We start from the raw sequence: 24,995 nt of genomic DNA, 5'->3' as shown, positions 1-24,995 counted from the left end.
TTGTAGAGCCTCATGTCTGGATTTGTGTCTGATCCAGCAAGGAATATATTCAATTCTGTACCAGGCTAAATAAATGAACTTTGATATACAATAAAGGGGGTGAAATGTCAGTTCTTCCACATAGTTTGGAACTGGCAACATTTATCTTTTACAGAAGGTTTTTTGGGAAAGTTATTATGTGTCTTAAACCTGGGAATATGGATTTGTTAATGTATTATCGGTATTTAAGTAATAAAAATTATGTTTTACTGCATTAATACTGAAAGAAAGCATTAAAATCAAGTGGAATTATGAATATGCGCCATAAAAATGAAATGTATTGCATAATTTTATAGCTTCAATCAAAAACCTGCACATTAACACAACATTCATAAGAATAAAATAATCAATTGAAGGTTTCTTTATATTTTGGAATAATCCAAATCAAGTAATATATTATTGTATTAATTTTACCACAACATTAAACCACAAAGCTTTTAAATCTACACAAAGTCCAGCATGAAGTCACATTGACCAAAGAGTCCCCAGGGACAATAATGTGGCTTGTGTGACATTAATGATTCTAGTTATCTTGCAGTACAGATGTAAATGTTGGCTTCAGTGCTCCAAGAATAAACAGAGGAACATTTTGTACAAGCTCTTTGCTGTTGATCGCTTTAGATTATAAGGGAAGACTTTTAAACACTCTTAAAGAAAAAGGCTTTTATATAAGATTTAGATTTAGATTGAAACAGTAGTGCCAATAGTTTTTATTTTTTAGTGTCTCTATGCTGTGAAAAATCCTTAGCAGTTCAGGCTATGCACTGTATTTGAGTTTGTTACTGAAAACACTATAGTCATCTCAAAGTGTACACTATACATCTATGTAGGAGCTTTGTAAACACCCTTTTTTAGTAACGGAATTGCATAAAATGACTTTTTAGCCTACACTTAAGAGTAATTTCTTTATCCATGCTCTACAAAGAACAGTATGGAAATTGCCTATCATAGTTTGAAATAGATTGCAATACTACTCCGCAATATCCATGTGATTAGTTTATAGAAACCTATATTTTATCTTCGATGGTAATTAAGACATAATATAATGATATTTCTCAAAACGTTTGTTTTGTAATTATCAATGAGGACATTATGACTGCACACATGCACCAGGGAAAGTGGTTCCTACTAGTGTATTGAAGTATGTTTTTCTACTTTTCTGCATACTTTTTATTACATTGGAAATATATTGTTATCATCCTTAAGGTGATGAAGTAATAAAATTCCAACACAAATGTACTGTACCCTGCACTGAAAGGACTGAGGTATTACTTTTTTTTTGGAAAAAATTGCCTTGAATGCTTCTTGGAGAACAATTCCATTGTAGTGGCAAACTTGAAGGTCACCAACGGGAATTCAATGTGCAAGGAAAAAATCTTATCAACTATCATTGTAAAATATTATTTTCTGCAACTAATCGAAAGATACATTTCCACTAATTATGTTAAACAAGTGATACCCATAGCCTTCAAGAAGGAACTGCAGATGCTGGATACCCATAGCCTGTTGACTTTATTTAATTTGTTTTGCTGGTGTCGCTCATTTTTTTCACCCCTTCATCCTTTTGAAGTAATAAAGCATTTTAACCCAGAAAAACTTTTGTATTTTTGTCCTCTTTCAAAATTATGTGAAGTGAATCTCTTAGAAACAAAATATTAAGAAGTCAAGAAACACATTACATTTCACATTGAAAATTAATTTGCCAATTTTCCTCCTTTGCATGTAAAACACTGGGCCTTCCTGGCCATCTCCAAGTAATTAACATGAGTGATCAAATGATAATGTCAGTATAGTGCGAGATTTTTATTCCTCAGTCATTAGAGAATTAATCGCCCTAATTAATTAATTAATTGATTAATTGTTCCAATTGAGGTTTAAAAATTGGGCTCCACTGAATTCCATTGAACTAGATTGCAGGTATAAAATTCAAAATTTAATTGCATTAATCTAAGAATGAGTTCCTTTGAATTAGCTTTTCATGAGAACACAATTAAAACAATTTGGCAGAAATAGATTTTCTCATATTTTGGTAAAATCGTGCAAATAATATTGCTATTTAATTTTTTGTGACTTTGAAATAAAAACATGTATCTTACAAAACCAAAGACAAACATTGGAGAAAGGTGAATCTGGAGAGCTAATATTCTTATAAACAAGGAACTGTGGATGCTGGTTTACAAAAATAGTCACAAAGTGTTGGAGTAGCTCAGCAGGTCAGGCAGCATCTTTGGAGAACATAGAAAGGTGACGTTTCCAGTTGGGACATTCTTCAGAGTAGTTTTGATTTTTTTTAAAGAAATGGTGGCATGGACAAAACAGATTGGTAATCCATGACGTGTTCCATTTAGTGTTATCGTTTCACTGTCATTGTAGTTGAAATGAGAGATACTGTGTGGAAACAGGCCTTCTGGCCCACTGAGAGTGCACCAACAAACATTCACCTGTATACTAGTTCTATCCTTTGCACTAGGGACAATTTACAGAAGCCAATTAAACTACACATCTGCACATCTTTGGAATGTAGGAGGAATCCAGAACACCCGGAGAAAACCACATGGTCACATAGAAACATAGAAACATAGAAAATAGGTGCAGGAGTAGGCCATTCGGCCCTTCGAGCCTGCACCGCCATTCAATATGATCATGGCTGATCATCCAACTCAGTATCCTGTACCTGCCTTCTCTCCATACCCCCTGATCCCTTTAGCCACAAGGGCCACATCTAACTCCCTCTTAAATATAGCCAATGAACTGGCCTCAACTACCTTCTGTGGCAGTGAATTCCAGAGATTCACCGCTCTCTGTGTGAAAAATGTTTTTCTCATCTCGGACCTAAAAGATTTCCCCCTTATCCTTAAACTGTGACCCCTTGTTCTGGACTTCCCCAACATCGGGAACAATCTTCCTGCATCTAGCCTGTCCAACCCCTTAAGAATTTTGTAAGTTTCTATAAGATCCCCCCTCAATCTTCTAAATTCTAGCGAGTACAAGCCGAGTCTACCCAGTCTTTCTTCATATGAAAGTCCTGACATCCCAGGAATCAGTCTGGTGAACCTTCTCTGTACTCCCTCTATGGCAAGAATGTCTTTCCTCAGATTAGGAGACCAAGACTGTACGCAATACTCCAGCTGTGGTCTAACCAAGACCCTGTACAACTGCAGTAGAACCACCCTGCTCCTATACGCGAATCCTTTTGCTATGAATGCTAACATACCATTCGCTTTCTTCACTGCCTGCTGCACCTGCATGCCTACTTTTAATGACTGGTGTACCATGACACCCAGGTCACGTTGCATCTCCCCTTTTCCTAATCGGCCACCATTCAAATAAAGTCTACTTTCCTGTTTTTGCCACCAAAGTGGATAACCTCACATTAATCCACATTATACTGCATCTGCCATGCATTTGCCCACTCACCCAGCCTATCCAAGTCACCTTGCAGTCTCCTAGCATCCTCCTCACAGCTAACACTGCTCCCCAGCTTCGTATCATCCGCAAACTTGGAGATGTTGCATTCAATTCCCTTGTCCAAATCATTAATATATATTGTAAATAGCTGGGGTCCCAGCACTGAGCCTTGCGGTACCCCACTAGTCACTGCCTGCCATTGTGAAAAGGACCTGTTTACTCATACTCTTTGCTTCCTGTCTGCCAGCCAGTTCTCTATCCACATCAATACTGAACCCCCAATAGCATGTGCAGGGAGCATGTACCAACTCTTTACAGACAGGACTCGAGGTCAGGATTGAACCTGGGTCTTTGGCACTGCATGGCAACAACTCTACACTCACTGTGTCAGCATTGTTTATATTTAGTCATATTCACAATTTTCTGTAATTTTGTTCCCCAAAATTGTGATGACTTTTCCTTGCTAAATTCATACTTAATAAATGTAGATAGCAATTGTACTGCTTTGATGAAAAGTCATCATCCTGGAATGTTAACCCCATAATTCTCACAAAGTTGCCGTCTGTCCTGCTGAGTATCTCCAATACTTTCTATCCTTATAACTGTGCAGGTTATCTTATTTCAAAATGTATACGTATGTACTTGATGTGGAACCTACGCATGCAAATGATTTGTTCAGCTAGATTTCGCATTGATAGCTATCTTTAATTATATCTGTCCCAAGATTAACTACATTACTTCCACATGGGTACATTCAGTAATTATTTAAGATTATATCTTTTAGCTTCAAGCCAGTAAGTCTGCTGATAAGATTAGAGAGAGTAGCTGTCCAACTGAATATGTCATGGCAACTATTCAGAAATTTGCAGAAATATGTTCTTACAATTATTGACCCATTGCAAGTTGATGTATCTGAACCCTTTCAGGTTTATGAACATTCCTGAGTTAAAAGATTGAGTGCTCGTTGCATTGTATAGTAAATGGGCATCCTGCCCAAATGAGGGGCTGCCCAAGGTCACCAACTCAAATGTTTCTCATTCTGACTGTCCTCAAAGTTATTGTCTATTGAGGTTATTGGCTGTCTTGGAGAACAATGTGTCGAACATGTGCCTAATGTTTGCGCTGCCAACGGCAAGATTTTGTATAAATCCCTGGCTCACTCCTGAAAAAGCCAGAGGCAAAATATCAAGGGCAAATGTGACTTGGCCAATGGCATGGAGCTCAGCTAACAACAGGTTGTTCTGGACCTCTGCCTGTTTACCCTGCCCATTGGGAGCAACCTCTTCCCCTGTAATCCTGTCTATCCTGTATAGCTGCTGATATACAAGAAGAATTATTTTGGTTTTCCTGAAACTCTTGTCCATTGTGACCCCACTGTATAAGAGCAACACACCATACTGCTGGTGAGCTTCACAGTTTAGTTCACTAGTGAAAACCTCAAGTTTGGAAAGTGAAGTTACAAATTCAGCTCAAATTCTGATTACATTATCTCCAAACTTTAGTCTCGAGAAATCCTGATTAGACTGAAACATTAAATCTCTTTTCCCCTCCACAAATGCACTATGTATATAATATATATAGCATTTTCTTTTTTATTGCTTCATCATCAGTTTTATCAGTGACTTCCATGAAGCTTGGAAAACATATGTGCATTGAGTCACAAACTCATTTTAGTATTGTGCTTACAGAGCAACTGCCAACCAGCCTCTCCTGAAAAGGGAATCTCACTATTCAGCTCAAATTGTTTTGGATAAATTGGATGGCGATTGAAAGATTTACAACACACCCTCAACTTTATGCCGATCAGCCATGATTGAATGGTGGAGTAGACCTGATGGGCCGAATGGCCTAATCCTACTCCTAGAACTTGTGAACCTAACACCCAACTATCATCTAGTGCCAGCCACTTCCATCACTTTATGGGGATTACAAATCTTCTCATTTTGCTTACCCTGTTAACAGATTGTAACCTTCCAATCACTCTTGCAGCAACTTGCCACATGGAAACTGATCAACCTTAAACCCAACAGTAGATTCACTCCATCACCAAATTAAAATGCTACAGCTTGCAACATGTTAAATTTCTGGAACAGCAACCTTGGAAAATGAAACAACAATACTTTGCATAATGTATCTAATTCTATAATTGATGGCTGGTATAGAGGGAAAGTAGAGATTTACATCTAACTGTGGGTGGTAGAAAATTAACTGGCTGTATTTATCTTGGTAAAAGCCTAGCTTAGCCACTTGTGGAATGATTCATTTCCCCTCCCCCGATTCACGTGGTAATGGAACCTTTCAGACATTAAAAGACTGGGGAGGAAGGCAGAATTGAGCAGCTGAAGATCTATTTGGAAATAGCCCAAAAATGATAAAATGTTTGTCAGGAAAGTTGTTAAAGAAAATCGATGTCTAAGCAGAAATTCAATTTTGTTCTCTCTCCCTTACTGCTTGACTTAGATCACAGCCATATTTTGTCATTGCTGCCTTTCAATGTTTAATAACTATTCAGATTTCGAACAAGATTATTGCCTCTAATCTCAAAGTATATTCTATGTTTATTTTCTACACCTAAAAATTGTTTTTGTGTGGTGTGGACACCTACCCATTTTATAGTGTTACAGATTTAATTACATACTGCACAGAAATAGGTCCTTCAATCCAATGAACCTGTGCCAACCATCAAGCATTCTTTTACACTAATCGTAAATCCCACACTTATTCTCTCTGCATTCCCATCAACTCCAACTAGATGATGTCATTCACCTACACACCAGGGCAATTAATCTCCACAACCTGTATGTCATTGTGGTGTTGATGGATAAAGTACCACATTGAAGGGTGCTCAATGAAATGGAGTCTCATACAACAGAAGCGTGAGGGTCAACTTGGCTTATATTCAGAAACTAGCTCACATTGCAGAGCAGAGGATGGTGGACAATTGCCTTTTTTCATATATATAAAATACAGAGCTAAAATTAGTTGGTGGTATCAAAATCAAAGGCACATGATGAAGATGATTCCAACATTGTAGGGAAGGGAAAGGGATGGAGGATACAATGGGAATACCTATGATGGGAGACCCATCCCAGACATACATCTTTTCTCTCCACCCCCAAGCCTTCTACACTGAATATAACGTGCTTGATCTCTAAATGTATTCAGTTCTAATAAAAAGTTATTGACTTTAAACGTTAGCTCTGTATTTTTCCTCTGCAACTTGCTGCCTGACCTCTGCTTATTTACAGCATTCTCAATTTCTTTGTTATTATTGGAAGGGAAGTAAGTAACGTATATTGGCGATCGCTTCGCCGAATACTTCCGCTTGGTTCGCAATAACCAACCTGATCTCCCGGTGGTTCAGCACTTCAACTCCCCCTCCCATTTTGGATCCGACCTTTCTGTCCTGGGCCTCCTCCATGGCCAGAGTGAGGACCACCATAAATTGGAGGAGCAGCACCTCATATTTCGCTTGGGCAGTTTGCACCCCAGCGGTATGAACATTGATTTCTCTAATTTCAGGTAGTCCTTGCTTTCTCCTCCTCTTCTCAGCTCTCCCTCAGCCCACTGTCTCCACCTCTTCCTTTCTTCCTCCCCCCCCCACATCAGTCTGAAGAAGGGGTTCGACCCGAAACGTTGCCTATTTCCTTCGCTCCATAGATGCTGCCTCACCTGAACGAGTTTCTCCAGCATTTTTGTCCACCTTTGATTTTCCAGCATTTGCAGTTCCTTCTTAACGTATATTACTTGCGCTTCAAAAGGAGTATTCAAGTGTAAATGCAGAGCAGTAATGATGAACGGGGTGGCATGATGGTGCAGCAGTTGAGTTGCTGCCTTACAGTGCTTGCAGCGCTGGAGATCCGGGATCGATCCCGACTACAGGTGCTGAATGTATGGAGTTTGTATGTTCGCCCCGTGACCGCGTGGTTTTCTCCGAGAACTTCGGTTTCCTCTCACACCCCAAAGAAGTAAAGGTTTGTAGGTTAATTACAGAGACAATAGGTGCAGGAGTAGGCCATTCGGCCCTTCGAGCCAGCACAGCCATTCAATGTAATAACTGGCTTGGGATAAGTGTACATTGTCCCTAGTGTGTGTAGGATAGTGTTAATACAATTCAATTTATTGTCATTTGGACCCCTTGAGGTCCAAACGAAATGTCGTTTCTGCAGCCATACATTACAAACAAATAGACCCAAGACACAACATAATTTACATAAACATCCATCACATTGCTGTGATGGAAGGCCAAAAAAACTTCTCTCTCCACTGCACTCCCCCCCCCCCCCCCCGATGTCAGAGTCAAAGTCAAAGCCCCCGGCGGGCGATGGCGATTGTCCCGCGGCCATTAAAGCCACGCCGGGTGATGCAAGGTCGCACACCGGGTCTTGGTGTTAGAGCCCCCGGCGTGCGCTCGCAGAGTCCCGCGGCCATTCCAAGCCGCGCGAGCGATGGTGTAAGGCCCCGCTCCAGGAGCTCTTCAACCCCGCAACTCGGGCGGGAGAAGTCGCCGTTGCGGAAGCCCCGAAAAGCGGTCTCCCTCCAGGGACCCGCGGGCTCCCGGTGTCACTGTCCGCCAAACCCGCAGTTGCAGCCACCGAATCTCCGGAGGTCGGGCCGCAGCAGCGTCCACCACAGCTCCACCCGCTCTGGACTCGGCCACCTCCGCGACAGTGAGGTGAGTAGTCGGCACCACAGCCCCCGGTCTTCCTGTTGGAGGCCGCTCCTCGTTGCAGCCCCAACGACAACGGAGACCCGACAAAGAAAAGGTCGGGTCTCCCGTGCAGGGAGAGATTTAAAAGTTACCCCCTCCCCCCCACACCACCTCCACCCCCCCACACACATACCCCAACAAAAAATAACAAAAACTACATAAAAACATAGACATAAAATAATAAAAACGCAGACGGACTGCAGAGGCCGCTGCTGACGAAAGTCGCGCCGCCCACGGGAAGTAAATCATGTGCGGGGATCGTGCGGGGATCGCTAGTCGGTGCAGACATGGTGGGCCAAAGGGCCTGTTTCCGCGCTGTATCTCTAAACATAAAACTCAGATCAGGGTAAAACTAGAATTTCGATAGAACACTTTCGACAGAATGCTAAGATCTATGATTTAAGTGGAGATTAGATATTCCAGAATATTTCTAGGGAAGGCAGAATTGTATCTACAAAATTATGTTGGGAAAACAGAGATTGTTCTGCTTGGGGCAAAGGAAGCTGAGGAGAGACTTAGACATGTGTAAGAAGGAACTGCAGATGCTGGTTTACACTGAAGATAGACACAAATACTGAAGTAACTCTGGGTCAGGCAGCATCTCTGGAGAAAAAGAATAGGTGACGTTTCGGGTCGAGACCTTTCATCAGACTGATGAAGAAAATTGTTCAAACTGGGTGTTCCAACTTTCATAATCACAGTAATGAACATTACTGTGTTAACTGGAAACAAGACTTTCCTAAACATAGGTAATTAGTCTCCAAAAGATTCCTGCTGTGCATATAATTAAAAAATGCCTCTGCAAGGGGAGAGGATAGGCAGGCAATAAATCAGACTTCAGCTCCAATGCGACAAGTCGAGGAAAATCCAACAGAGAAGATACAATCCCAATCTGACTCCGAATTTTGTCTCTTTTAAGTGGAGATAATAATTGCACGACATAATTGTTCAGGAGATACAAAATGATAAGTGCTGGAGTTACAGGAAATCTGTTGCATTGTTGCCACATGACATTAGCATTATTATTGTAGTTTGTAATGTACAACCAGGAATGTTTTAGTTGTTATGGGTCAGAGCGAAGGGTTGGGAAGTAAATCATCAGCAGGATGGTGGAGAGAGAAGGAGTTCAAGGAAGAAATCAGGAGAGATTCGTTTAATTTAGCTTAGTTTAGAGATACAGCCTGAAAACAGGCTCTTCGGCCTATCGAGTCCATGCCGTACACCATCATGCAATCATCCGTACACTAGTTTTATCCTGCACACTGGGGACAATTTACAGAAGCCAATTAACCTACAAACCTGCACTTCTTTGCAATGTGACAGGGAGAACGTACAAACTGTAACAATAGGATTGTTTATTTAAGTACTGTTGTACGGGGGACTGGTTTAGAGGTGACACCGGGGGCGCGGCCCAGTTCGGATGATGACTGCACAAAGACAATAAAGTTCAAGTAAGCAAGACTGCTTTAATCGTCCATTATGTATAGTCCAGATAGAGACAGAACATAATGAAACATGGTGGCAGCGGTGGCGTCGAAAATTGTCAGAATTAACTAGAAAAGTGAAAGTTTAGCTAGCTAGCAGCAGGCTAACGTTAGCCTTACAGAAGCCGGCAAAGAAGAAAATGCAGTTGAACAATTGAAGCCAGTAGCTTGTTTTCAGTGGGCCCGTAGCCAACAGCACACCAAAGACACAACAAAGCACAAAAGATAAGCAGTTAGCCTTCAGCATCGGCAAAGAAAAAAAACAACAGCTAGCTGACAGCGATGGAAGGGCTAAAATCCCCTGGAACTTTGGTTTTAGACTCCAACAACTTGGCGAAGTCATGGAAAAGTTGGAAGGAGGAGTTCACACTGTACATAGACCTTACCATGCCAGACGCCGAAGAGAACACAAAAGTCAAGCTATTCAACTATCTCATCGGAGAAAAAGGCAGAGAACTTTGGGCAACTTTGTCGAGTGCTAGCCCTTCAGCGAGGACCACAGTGAGTTCAATGATCATACAGTTTGACAAGTACTGCAACCCAAAGGTGAACGAGACTGTGGAAAGGTACCGATTCTTCATGAGGAACCAAGGATTGGATGAAAACGTGGACAGCTATGTAACAGACTTAAAAATACTTGCTAGTAGTTGCAATTTTGGGGACATTAGAGATTCATTGATTAGAGATCGACTTGTGTGTGGTACAAATAGCTCAGCACTGAGGGAGAGATTACTCAGGGAAGAGAAGCTGACTCTTGAGACATGCCTGCACATTTGTAGAGCTACAGAGCTGTCAAGGGAGAATAGCAGAACACTGCAAGGACAGACAGTGGAGGAGGTACATGCACTGAAACAGGCAGAAGAGAGACAAAAAGACAATGGGATACTGTGCAAGTTTTGTGGTAGAACACACGAGAGGAATAAGAAAAAATGCCCAGCTTTTGGAAAAAAGTGTAAGAATTGGAGGTCACAGTACAAAGCGACCACAAGCCTCTAGAAAATATACACAGAAAGCCATTACTTAGTGCACCTAAGAGACTGCAGAGAATGCTACTCAGGCTGCAGCAGTATGATATCAGTGTGACCTATGTTCCAGGCAGGGACATGCTACTTGCAGACACGCTGAGTAGAGCATACTTACCAGAGAGCACTAAGGGAGAGAGTGAGACAGATATAGAGACTGTGAACATGGTCAGCTACCTACCCATTTCAGCAGAGAGGCTGAGTGCCATCAGGGCTGCAACAAAAGATGACACAAAGTTACAGAGTGTGGCAAACAGAATACTGTCAGGGTGGCCCAAGAGAAAAAAGGACTTACCAAGTGACATCAGGCACTACCACACTTTCCAAGATGAACTGAGTTTCCAGGACGGCATAGTGTTCCGAGGAGACAGAGCCGTGATACCTGACGCACTCAGGGTGGACATCACTCACAGGATCCACTCCTCTCACCTGGGAGTAGAAGGATGTCTGAGGCGAGCGAGGGAGTGTGTATACTGGCTTGGAATGAACGACGAGATCAAGACCTTCATCGCCAAATGTGACATATGTAGGTCAGTGGACCCAAAGCAACAAAGAGAGACACTACATCCACATGACATGGCCAGCAGACCCTGGGCCAAGGTAGGAACGGACCTTTTCTCCTTTCACAATAAAGACTATCTGATAACAGTAGATTATTATTCAAACTTTTGGGAGGTCGATTATCTACCTGACACTAAGAGCAACACAGTGATCAAAAAACTTAAGGCCCACTTTGCCCGACAGGGGATTCCTGACATTGTTATCCTCGGATAACGGACCCCAGTATGCATCACAAGAGTTTCAGCACTTCAGCCAGAAGTGGGGCTTTGAACACAGGACATCGTCGCCGGGATACCCGCAGAGTAATGGGAAGGCGGAGTCAGCGGTAAAGACAGCCAAGCGCCTGATGCTGAAGGCTGCAGCAGCGAGACAGGATCCGTACTTGGCAATGCTGGATCATCGCAACACACCGAGCCAGGGCCTCAACACAAGCCCGGCACAGAGACTCCTAAGCAGGAGGACCAGGACCCTGCTTCCCACAAAGGACACTCTGCTGAAGCCAGAGGTGACACACGACGAACAGGGACTGAAATACAACAGACAGAGACAGGAAAAGTACTACAACCGCACAGCAAAAGACATGGACACTCTGAAAAGAGAGGACAGTGTGAGAGTACAGCCCTGTGACACACACAAGGGTTGGAGACCAGCGAGAGTGGTCCAACAGGTGAGCCATAGATCGTATGAGGTGGAGTTAGAGTCAGGAGGTGTTCTGAGACGAAATCGTCGCCACCTCAGACACAATCTCACCACGCTCACACCAACACAAAACACACCCACACCAACAGTGACTGAGGCGGCCATACCGCCAGATGGCCCAGCAGAGAACCAAGACACGGTCACCAGGTCAGGTCGACAAGTTGTCACCACGGTCACCAGGTCAGGTCGACAAGTTGTCAGACCCCGCTACCTGACGGACTATACTCAGTGATTAGAGTATGGACTATGAAAAAAAAAAGAAATGAAAATGTGTTGTTTATGCACTTGTTGGAAACGGATGTTTTGAACTGTTGATTTATTATTGCTTATGTTGTTAGATCTGTTGTAAATGAGCAGAGCATATGGTACAAGTGTTGTACAGAATACCTAAGGGAAAGAGACTAACTTGAAAAGTGAAAAAGAAAGATGTAACAATAGGATTGTTTATTTAAGTACTGTTGTACGGGGGACTGGTTTAGAGGTGACACCGGGGGCGCGGCCCAGTTCGGATGATGACTGCACAAAGACAATAAAGTTCAAGTAAGCAAGACTGCTTTAATCGTCCATTATGTATAGTCCAGATAGAGACAGAACATAATGAAACACAAACGCTGTACCGATAGCGCCTGTAGTCAGGATCAAACCTGGGTCTCTGTTGCTGTAAGGCAGCAACTCTACAGCTGAGCCACTCTTCCACCAGGTGACCAGGGATGCACATTGGGGTCAGCCAGATTGCAGGGGGGGTGATCGTCAGCGTGATGGTGCAGAGCAGTCACATTCAGTAGCTGGTGGATGGGTGCATTAAATGGAATGGGAGCAAAATAGTTGTTGTGGAGTGATACAGTGTGGAAACAGGCCCTCCAATTGCTCTCACCGGCCAACATACCTCTAGGCTACCACTCACCTCTCTAAATGGATATAGTGCACCTCAGAGTCCTTCTCACCACTGATGCTAAAAGTATTAAATATGATTTATTGGTTAAAGGGATATAGAGTGATACAGTGTGGAAACAGGCCCTTCACTTTCCCTCACTGGCCAACATGTCCCAGCTACACTAGTCCCACCTGTTTGCATTTGGTCCATATCCCTCCAATCCTGTCCTATCCATGTACCTATCTAACTGTTTCTTAAATGTTGGGATAGTTCCCAGCCTCAACTACCTCCTCTGGCAGCTTGTTCCATACACACACCACCCTTTGCGTGAAAAAGTTACCCTTCAGATTCCTATTAAATCTTTTCCCCTTCACCTTAAACCTATGGTTTGTAAACCTATGATATGTTTATTCTTGATCCATCATCACCGGGAAGAAGGCCATGTATTTGTTTGGAGAATTATCTATGGTGAAATGCCCTGCAGGGATTTTAAATCTGCAATATCAGTGCATATAGAAATATCTATTTGTCACATTCAATACGTTTGAAGGAGGCGATGTGTAAACTTCCTTCCGATAATTAGACTAAAGTTCAAATTCCAAAACCGATTTTGCAATGTAATTGGAGCCAGCACGTGATAGGTGGTTACAGGTGAGGGGGGAGTCGGTTGGCAGAGATTGTTAGGGAGGAGAGGGGAGGGAAGTGTGGAGTTAGCAACAGGCTGAGATGGGGTCAGTGGAGAGAACAAACTTCTGCAGGATATGGAATCTGATGAGAAAGAAAGAGTAGCAACAATAAGGGTGACATTGTTGGTAGGTCAGAGCATTCAGATTCAGATTCAGATTCAGAAAACTTTATTGTCTGTCGCAACAGAAAATCTTCTTTGACGTGGCTCCACATACAAACATACGGGAGCAACGCGCCGCGAGTCGCTCACAGAGTAGCGCCCCGCCCCTTGGGTTGTCAGCAGCGATACAATAATAAAGAACACACAAAATGTAACACAAACATCCACCACAGCATTCATCACTGTGGTGGAAGGCATAAACATTTGGCCAGTCCTCCTCCATTTCCCCCCCGTGGACAGGACCAGAGTCCAGAGTCAGTCCAGGATCGGCTCTTCCTCACCGGAGACCGCGGCTTTAGATTGTTGTAGGCCGCAGGCCGGCGGTCAAGATTTAAAGTCCCCGCCGCAGCCAGAAGCACCTTAGACTGCAGGGCCGGCGGTCGAAGCTCCCCTCCAGGGGTGATGGTAAGTCCATGCCGGCCCCGCGGTAGAAGATTGGCCGCGGGCCGGCAGTGATGGCTTCTTCTTCCCCCCCGGATCCCCCACGAGGGATCCCGGGCTGTAGACGCCGCACCAGCTGGAGCTCTGCAGACCGCGGCTTCAGGCTGCCGGCTGCCCCGGGCCAGCGAAACGGAGCGCTCCCCTCCAGCGAGCCCCAGCGTGGACTCACCCGCTCCACATCGAGAGTCCACGCTGCGCCCGCCGCTGAAGCCCCGGGCACGTCTCCGGGAAAGGCCGCGCCGATCCTTGATGTTAGGCCACGGGGGAGGCGACCTGGAAAAAGTCGCCTCTCCATGGAGGAGGCGACCAAAGCGGTTTCCCCCTTACCCCCCCACACCACCCCCCACACAAAACACACCGAGAAACACAAAATACATACTCTAAAACACACTAAAAATAAGAAAAGGTTGAAAAAAACTGACGCGCTGCTGACAAGGCAGCCGCCAGAGCAGCGCCCCCTAACCCTAATAGCACTGCTGGAGGAAGGGGAAAGAAACGGGGTAATAGGGGGCTTTGAGGGAGGGCTGGAAAGAAGGGTGCTTGAGAGAGGACATGCATAGACCTGAAATGGAGAGGGGGTGCGGATTACCTGAAATTTGGAGAACTCAATGTACATACTGTTGGGTTGTAAACTACCCAGATGGAACACGAGGTGCTATTTCTATAGGTTGCCTTTAGCATCACCCACTGGCAGTGGAGGGGGTTGATGACTGACAGACTGTTGTGGGAATGGGAAGGGGAACTAAAATGCCTTGAAATAAGGAGCCCCAGACGGGCAAATCAGACAGAGTGTAGATGCTCAGCGAAGCAGTTGGCTAGTCTGCGCTTGATATCACCGATAGACAATAGACAATAGGTGCAGGAGTAGTCCATTTGGCCCTTCGAGCCAGCACCGCCATTCAATGTGATCATGGCTGATCATCCCCAATCAGTACCCCATTCCTGCCTTCTCCCCATATTCCCTGACTCTGCTATTTTTAAGAGCCCTATCTAGCTCTCTCTCTTGAAAGTATCCAGAGAACTGGCCTCCACCACCCTCTGAGGCAGAGAATTCCACAGACTCACCACTCTCTGTGAGAAAAAGTGTTTCCTTGTCTCCATTCTAAATGGCTTACTCCTTATTCTTAAACTGTGGCCCCTGGTTCTGGACTCCCCCAACATCGGGAACATGTTTCCTACCTCCATTCTCTCAGCATATGACAGCCCCGCCATCCCGGGAAGTAACATTAACAATGTAGGGGAGTTAGGTTAATCCTGTTATTCTTTTATACCCACATTCTCTAAAACACCTGGAAGTTCAGATTCCATGGACTGCCTTGTAGCAGTAGTGTTAGGTGGGTGTGCCTCTGCAAGCGGTATCACCATTGCATGTGACAACCTATGGGTGGCATAGTGGCACAATGGTAGAGTTGCTGCCTCACAACGCTTGCAGCGCCAGTGACCTGGGTTCGATCCCGACTACGGGTACTGTCTGTACGGAGTTTGTACGTTCTCCCCGTGACCGCGTGGGTTTTCTCCGAGATCTTCAGTTTTCTCCCACACCAAGACGTACAGGTTTGTAAGTTAATTGTCTTGGTATAAATGTAAATTGTCCCTAGTGTGTGTAGGATAGTGGTAATGTGTAGGGATCTCTGGTCGGTGCGGACTCGATGGGCCGAAGGGCCTGGTTCCACGCTATATCTCTAAACTAAAAAAAAACGCAACTAACCATGGGGCCTGTCGTGCATGCTAGTAAGTCAGCCACATTGTGTACATGTCACTCTAGGTCAGTCTCAGAATGCAGAACTCTACTCACCTGGCTCCTTTCTTCAGCTCCGGCTTACTGTGAAATGGGTGAAATCTTACCTCCTACTTCAGATGGTTGTAGATTTAAGTCTTACATCAATGAACTAAATACCACAAATACTGTAATGCATTAGAGACTTAGAATAACTCACTGCCTACAACTTCCCAGAGATTGTTCACCATCTACAAGGTTCAAGTCAAGAGTGTGATGCCCGTATGCCTGTGAGACAGTGAACGGTGTGTCATGGAATACACTGATGCAAGGACTGATCTCAATGCAGTTATCAAGGCATAGAGCTATTCAGCATGGAAACAGGCGGAATGGTACCATTCGGTGCCGCCGTTTCGCCTTTTCGGGGTGTTAGGGTTAGGGTTCGGGTTAGGGTTCTGATGAGTATAGATATTATAAACGGAGGCGGCGAACCGGCGGTGCCGAAAAGTACCCGACCCAGAAACAGGCCCATTGGCCCAACTTGCCCACAACAACCAACATGCCACATCTACACTAGTCCCACCTGCCTCCGTTTGGCCCAGGTTCAGTAGGTTTGGTAAGGATTTGCCAAGAGACAGTTGTGGTAATTATGGCAGTCAATGGCAGGTCTGTCGTTCCAGCCTCAACTGATGGCTGGAGCTGATGCCTCTCGCACAGCCTCTTATTATCAAATCCCACTAACATGCATTGTACTCAGGAATTTCAGTGCATTGGCACCTAACTTGCTCACAACATGCTTCCACAATCAGCAACATATGATGAATGCAAAATCTAGCTTTTGCCGATGTTTCTTCACAGATCAATATTGTCGAGGAAATGATCTGCAAGGCAGCTCTGTCTGTATTGCAGTATTGGAGCGAGAAACTCTGGGAAGTTTCAGGAGGTGGGTTACTCTTTTCAGTCAGCCAGAGCTTAAGGAAGGACACAGTTGAGTAGGATTCTGCAGCCCGAAACTGAATTGGTGTGTCCATATACACAAAGTGGCTACAAGAGCTAGGAATATTATGGTGGGAAAGCCATCTCGTAAAATGTCCCAGAGCCTGTCCGCCATTTACTAGGATATTCCCTAGGACATTGAGGGAAGTTAGTGTAGAAATAGCAGGGGCTATGACAGAAATATTTAAATTGTCATTAGAAACGGGAATAGTGCCGGAGGATTGGCATACTGCGCATGTTGTTCCATTGTTTAAAAAGGGTTCTAAGAGTAAACCTAGCAATTATAGACCTGTAAGTTTGACGTCAGTGGTGGGCAAATTAATGGAAAGGATACTTAGAGATAATATATATAAGCATCTGGATAAACAGGGTCTGGTTAGGAACCGTCAACATGGATTTGTGCCTGGAAAGTCATGTTTGACTAATCTTCTTGAATTTTTTGAAGAGGTTACTTGGGAAATTGATGAGGGTAAAGCAGTGGATGTTGTCTATGTGGACTTCAGTAAGGCCTTTGACAAGTTTCCTCATGGAAGGTTGGTTAAGAAGGTTCAATTGTTGGGTATTTATGGTGGAGTAGCAAGATGGATTCAACAGTGGCTGAATGGGAGATGCCAGAGAGTAATGGTGGATGGCTGTTTGTCAGGTTGGAGGCCGGTGACTAGTGGGGTGCCACAGGGATCTGTGTTGGGTCCACTGTTGTTTGTCATGTACATCAATGATCTGGATGATGGTGTGGTAAATTGGATTAGTAAGTATGCAGATGATACTAAGATAGGTGGTGTTGTGGATAATGAAGTAGTTTTTCAAAGTCTACAGAGAGATTTAGGTCATTTGGAAGTGTGGGCAGAAAGATGGCAGATGGAGTTTAATGCTGATAAGTGTGAGGTGCTACATCTTGGCAGGACAAATCAAAATAGGATGTATATGGTGAATGCTAGTGAGTTGAGGAATGCAGTTGAACAGAGGGATCTAGGAATAACTGTGCACAGTTCCCTGAAGGTGGAATCTCATGTAGATAGGGTGGTAAAGAAAGCTTTTGGTTTGCTGGCATTTATAAATCAGAGCATTAAGTATAGAAGTTGGGATGTAATGTTAAAATTGTACAAGGCATTGGTGAGGCCAATTCTGGAGTATGGTGTACAATTTTGGTCACCTAATTATAGGAAGGATGTCAACAAAATAGAGAGAGTACAGAGGAGATTTACTAGAATGTTGCCTGGGTTTCAGCAACTAAGTTACAGAGAAAGGTTGAACAAGTTAGGTCTTTATTCTTTGGAGCGCAGGAGGTTAAGGGGGGACTTGATAGAGTAACTTCTTTACTCAGAGAATGGTAGCTGTGTGGAATGAGCTTCCAGTGGAAGTGGTGGAGGCAGGTTCGTTTTTATCATTTAAAAATAAATTGGATAGGTATATGGACGGGAAAGGAATGGAGGGTTATGGTCTGAGTGCAGGTAGATGGGACTAGGGGAGAATGAGTGTTCGGCACGGACTAGAAGGGCCGAGATGGCCTGTTTCCGTGCTGTAATTGTTATATGGTTATATGGTTATATTTACGAGGCTTAAATCAGGAATGCGATGGAATACTCTACATTTACCTGGATGAATGGAGCTTAAAACCATTCAAGAAGCTCAGCACCCTGAAGCAAACAACAGCCCATTTGGTAAACAGCCATTCCACAACCATTCACTCTCTTCACCACCGATGCACAATAGCAGCAGTTTCTACCATCTGCAGGATGCACTGCAGCAACTCACCAAGACACCTGACACTTCTAAACCAACGACCTCTAGCAGCTGGAAGGACAAGAGCAGCAAACACATGGAAACAGCATCACCTGGAAACTGCCCGTCAAGCTTTATACCTTCCTGAGTTAGAACTATCTCACCGTTCCTTCACTGTCACTGGGCCTTGGGCCAAAATCCACGAATGCTCTTACACCTCATGGACTCCAGTGGTCCAAGATGGCAGCTCACTATCACCTTCTCAAGAACCGTCAGGGATAGACAATTAAATGTAGCTCAGCCTGCAAAGGACACACCCTTCGAATGGATGAATGAAAAAAAAATCACATAGACAGATTGAAAAGGGGTCTTGACCTGAAACATTACCTTTTCCTTCTATCCCACTGAGTTACTCCAGTATGTTGTGTCTATCTTCAGTGTAAACCAGCATCTGCAGTCCTCTCCTGCACTTATAAGTGCTTGTGAGGAATTGTTTTCCTAAGTGCATCCCAATAAATAACAACAGAAGATTGTATTGTTATAGCATCTCCAATACTCCAAAAATAACAGGACATCTTGCATTAGTCTATCTGCATTGCTCCCTGTGTAGCAGCAATATATAACTAGGAATAAAAATACTAGCCAGAACCAAGGTAAGAATGTTAGGTATCACTGATTTGCTAACTTTAGTTTATTTCAAAATGCACCTGAAGCAGCTACAACTAATCACCCAATGACTTTGTCATTTGCTCAGCAAGGTGTCACTGGAAAGTCAATCCCCAGATCCGCGGCTGTTTATAACACTAATTAACACAGAAATGCTATTTAGGATTCATCAGTGCAACAGCATATTAAAAGCTTCCCTAACCCATGGCCTCCACAGTTTACAAGGATGAGCACAGCAGATGTCAATTTAAATAAAAGATAGGCAGGATCAGGTAACATGGAGGAGAGGTGCAGGAGAGAAGATGGAGAGTTTCACAGAGATTAATTTTACAACTCAGAACAACATATTAATTTTGTTTAACTTGCACTTGTTCCTTTGTGTAATTAAATCTATATTACACAACATATACACAGTGTTTCCCCAATATATGTAATCATGATCACCTTAATATAATATTATTTCTTACTGAGTTTGATTCCATGTCTATTTTTAAAAGATTGAATGGCGGAGTAGACTTGATGGGCCGAATGGCCTAATTCTGTTCCTATCACTTATGACCCTAAGACCTTATGAAACACAAAATACCTCACATTCTACAACATGGCTTGTTTTGTGCATTACTCTCTCCTTGAGTGTTAACACTCATCTTATCCCTCCCGTTTGATCACTGGCTACCTCCATTTAGAAACATAGAAAATAGGTGCAGGAGTAGGTTATTCAGCCCTTCGAGCCAGCACCACCATTCAATATGATCACAGCTGATCATCCAAAATCAGTACCCCGTACCTGCTTTCTCCCCATATCCCTTGATTCCATTAGCTCTAAGAGCTTTATCTAACTCTCTCTTGAATGTATCCTATGTTCTTATTCCTTTCTCAAGATTATGAAGCAAATTGGAAGTTCCACATCTACAATGCCAGGAGGTGAATTCACGACTGTACGACTGATATGTTAAAACAAAAACATTCCCAACTTGGGTTGCTTTTGATGCAATTTAAACCATCTGAGAGTAATTAGTGGTGGCGCAGGATGAAGCAACAACTTTCCCTATGGTTGACTTATCCATCCAGCATAATACTGGACTTGGTGCATGGACGTTTTTTTGATCTGCACTTTGTGTTGCTGTAACACTACAACACTATAATACTATATTTTGCAGTCTAGTATTTTCTCTTGTATTGTGCATTGGCTTGACCGTACGTGTGTATAGCATGCTTTTACTGTATTGCACACAAACAACGTTTTCTACTGTAGCTCAAAACAAGTGACAATAACAGCCCAACACCAATAATAAGCCAATACCAAATGCCAATCTTATCAGGTTACTCATAATAAAACATATTTATTTTTGGTGGTGTGTTTAATGTGCCTCTAAAGTTGCAGCAAGTAAGAATTTCATTGTTCTGGCCCCAGTGTGTATAACAAACAAACACTCTTGGCTTGACACTTGAGCTATGAGGAGCGTTTGAAGTCTTGTGGCCTGAAGGATGAAGGGTTCTCTCATTGATACCTATCGGATAATGAAAGGTCTAGAGAGAGTGGATGTGGAAAGGATGTTTCCAGTAATGGGAGAGTCTAGGGTCAGAGGGCACAGCCTCAGAATAAAAGGACGTACCATCAGAATGGAAACGAGGATACATTTCCTCTCATAAGAGGGTGGTGATACTATGGAATTTATTGCCACAGATGGCTGTGTAGGCCGTCATTGGGCATTTTTAATGCAGAGATTGATAGGTTCTTGGTGAGTAAGGGTGTCAAAGGTCACAGGGAAAGGGCAGGAGAATAGGGTTGGGAGGGTGAATTCAGCCGTGACTATAAAGCAAAGTAGACTCGATAGGCTGAATGGCCTAATTCTGCTGAAGATAGACACAAAATGCTGGAGTAACTCAGCAGAACAGGCAGCATCTCTGGGTAGAGGTAATGGGTGATGTTTCGGTTCGAGACCCTTCTTCAGACTTCAGATCTAATTTTGATCCTATGTCTTATGGTCTTAAGGTTTTTTGCAGTGTTTTGGCTGCAGAACTTGCTCCTACATTTGCCAAACCTGATTCCACACCACGGTAGCTGATGAGGATCCTTTGGCTTTGAGAATCTTTAAATTGCCTCAACGATGGAACGGATTGATGCAACGTGTGCTGGACTTGCATAGATTTTAATTCTTGGCTATAGGTCAGGAGCAGTCAATCCCTGTTGGAGGTGCATCAATTTTAACAGCTCATTTACATCCTGTTGGGTGACTGCTCGTGTGAAGAAAACTTAAGTAGGCAGCGATGAAGATGGGACACTGACAGGAGCTTTAGATGATGCCTTGTGTTGGATTACTCATAACAGAGTATTTCTCTCCTTCTGTTGCCAGGGTTCATGGCAGCCCACAGTATCATTCTTTGTAATTAAAAATTCCACAACATAGAATGCTATTTGTAAACTTGGGGGAGTTTCGTCAGTTGTCACCATATGGGTTCTGCAGTAGGGGTTTCAGCAGAAACCTTTCGGATATAATCTTATATCCATTTGCTAACTTTAATGGTCATATCTGTTTGCTAACTCATATGGTCATTTGGCATTTACTCAATCAACCATAAATCTCATGAGTGCTGAAGGAAGGGATTAATTCCTGGGAAGGAATGGAGGTGGCCATAGCTGACAGAATTCCAGACTTTCCTTGAGGGATCACCAGCTTCTTCTCCTCTGTTATCAGACTTCTGAACAGTCCTTCCATAAGCCGTGTACAGTCTGATTCACCTTTACCTCATTGCGGACATTATCTCTGGAATTGGTGCGCTAGAATGCTAAAGACTACATTCTGCACTCTGTACCTTTCCCTTGACTCTACCTATTGTTCTTGAGATTGGCTTGATTGTATTTATGTATGGTATTATCCAATTTGATTTGATAGAATGCAAAACAAAGCTTCTTGCTGTAACTTGGTACAAATGACAAGAATAAACCTAAACTTTTTTTTCTCCTCCTCAATCATATGTCAAATCACTTTGCCAAATTATATCTGCAAACTTACTCTTTGCAAGGAGTTCAAATTCTACTCTGCACTATTTGTGGCACAGCGTTTAACGATTTTGCACACCAGTCTTCCATACAAATATAATCATTATCCACCAAAAATATCAAACCAGTTCCAAACCAAACTATCACTTCCAGTTATACTTCATTGGTTTGCGATGCTTTAGAGATAGAAATACAATTATCCTAATGAGTAGTGAATGCATCATGCTGAATCTCTGACAAACTGAAGTGATCTTTTGCTGTTTCCTGGGTATTGACTTTTTTTTCAAAGGTCTAATGGATTCAAGGCTGTCTTCAAGTGATGAATTTCCTTAAAAGCTGTTTTCTTTTATCGTATTACCCGTTTGTATTATATCAGTTGGATCAAACAAACAATAGTTGCTGAACTAGCTGACGGAGATATTGGCCTTTTACCTCAGGAACCTGAATTTGCTCTGCTACTTGGCAGAGGAAGGCTGGTACAACATAGACAATAGGTGCAGGAGTAGGCCATTCGGCCCTTCAAGTCAGCTACATAGTATAGTTGGAGGTCGGAGAGAGTTGAGCTCCAGTCGGAAACTCGGGGTTGGCACGAGTCGGGCCAAAGTTGGGTCGAGGTCAGAACCTCAAACCCGCGGAAGAGGTTTCTAGAATGCTGCCTGGATTAGGGGTGTAAGCTATAGGACAAACAAGCCATGTTGGACAAACTTGGATTGTTTTCTCTGGAAAGTTGAAGATTAATAAATCTCAAATAAGAATAAATTATGAGAGGACAAACTGTCAGAACTTTTCCTAGCTGAAAATGTCAAGGACTTGAGGGTATAGCTTTAAGGTGAAAGAGGCAAAGATTAACGGAGTTGTGTGGGCAAGTATTTTTACACAGAGAATGGTGGATGCCTGAATTACACTGCTAGGGATGGTGGTGGGAGCAGATACGATAGTGGCGTTGAAGTGGCTTTTAGATAGGCACATGGATATGGAGGGATATGTATCACATGCAGGCTGAGATTAGTTTAACTTGCCATTTTGTTCACCTTCCCAAATTCTGCTGTTGTATTTCCGACCAATTAATATAAAGGATGACAACGGTGGGTACTCTTATTTTCTGTTTCCTAGTACATTGCTATCGCTCGTGCTGCTTGTCTCCTGGTTTCATTTATTCTGATTTCAATCACGAATCTGTTGGGCAGTATGTTATCCAAGGCCTTCAAAAAATCTAAATATATTATATCTATTATACCCTTATCCAACCTCAATTGAAAAAAATTGATAAGGATAGTCAAACATGATTATCTGGAATTCTCTGCCACAGAATGTAGTTGAGGCCAGTTCATTGGCTATATTTAAGAGGGAGTTAGATGTGGCCCTTGTGGCTAAAGGGATCAGGGGGTATGGGGAGAAGGCATGTACAGGATACTGAGTTGGATGATCAGCCATGATCATATTGAATGGCGGTGCATGCTCGAAGGGTCGAATGGCCTACTCCTGCACCTATTTTCTATGTTTCTATGATCTTCCTTTTTGGAATATGAGAAATCTATTCTATGAAATGTTTAGTTTTAGCTTTTCTAATAGTTTTTGAAAAAAGAAATTCCCATTATCTACCCTACATTAGGCTTTAAACTATGGTGCCTTTAGTTGCATTAGTTTAGATTTATGTTTATTATTGTCACGTGTACCGAGGAACAGCGCAAAGCTTTGTTTTGCATGCTATCCAAACAGATCAGATATACTATACATAAATACAAGTGTCAAACTCAAGTACAATAGATAGAGCAAAGGGAAGGATACAGAGTGCAGAACATAATTCTCAGCATTGCAGCACATCAGTCCCATGCACAATGTCCAATGTCCACAATGGAGTAGAGGTACAGGAACGGGACGGTACCTTTGCTTATGGAAGGACTGATCAAAAGCCTGATACTATTCTCCATTTGTAAGTCACTTTAGTTGTCCACTGGTTCTTTGGAATTTATTATTAAAACAAATATTTTCTTATAGTCATGCTAGCAGCTTGCGTAACACATTGAAGCCTCTGATTGTAAGATGAGTGAGGAGAGAGACTTGTTTTGATTCATTCGTTCAGCTGTGTGCATCCTCTGGATCTCATCATCTCATTGTTTCCTCGGCTTGGTGATGCATTGCTTACTGCACCAGAGAGCACAACTGGCTTTGGCATCTCCAAGTACATGAGGAATGTTGAAGTGCCAAGTGCATTGCCATCTGGGAATACAGAGAGGCATTGATAGATGCTAATGACATAAAACAAGGCTGTTATTATTCACAATACAACTCTGCATAAGTGACTGTTTTGTGTGTTAATTTGTTTCTTACTTAGCATCGACGGAGAAGCAAAAACACAGTAGGCTATGTGTTGACGCCTATGTTACTTAAACAATATCTTCAGTTTAAAAAAATAAGCTTTTTACATTTTGATTTAATCTCGCTGCAGTTATTAACAAAATATAATTTTAATAATCACTGTGTTTACCCCATCTGTGCCAATTTCCCACAGCTCCCAAAATGCTGATCTTTCAAAAATGGGTCTACTTTCTCTTAAAATTCTCTAGCTTCTGCCACTTCAAAAATGCTCAAAGCCTAATGGGATTTTTCTCAGATTTATTAATTAGCAGAATACAGTATGTTGGACTGGGTCTGTTGTGCTGAAGTGTAATTTTCACATTTTTATTTGTACCATAATTTTCTGCAAAAGGCTAGATATTCTAGATGTTATTTTAGTGGCTTAAACAAAATGATGGTCTCTTTTACTTTGAGATTTTACTGAAACACATTAAATAAGCAATGTT

General features: G+C 42.9%; 1 protein-coding gene across 1 annotated transcript in view; it reads right to left on the bottom strand.

Moving 5' to 3' along the window:
- prima1 (proline rich membrane anchor 1) overlaps nucleotides 1-24,995 on the bottom strand; it is a 139,484-nt gene that overhangs the window by 5,552 nt on the left and 108,937 nt on the right. The window lies entirely within an intron of this gene.

Source organism: Amblyraja radiata, chromosome 9 (assembly GCF_010909765.2).
Source record: "Amblyraja radiata isolate CabotCenter1 chromosome 9, sAmbRad1.1.pri, whole genome shotgun sequence".
Taxonomy (NCBI): Eukaryota; Metazoa; Chordata; class Chondrichthyes; order Rajiformes; family Rajidae; genus Amblyraja; species Amblyraja radiata.
Note: the sequence above shows the minus strand (reverse complement) of the source record. Positions and strands in the feature narration are given on the sequence as shown.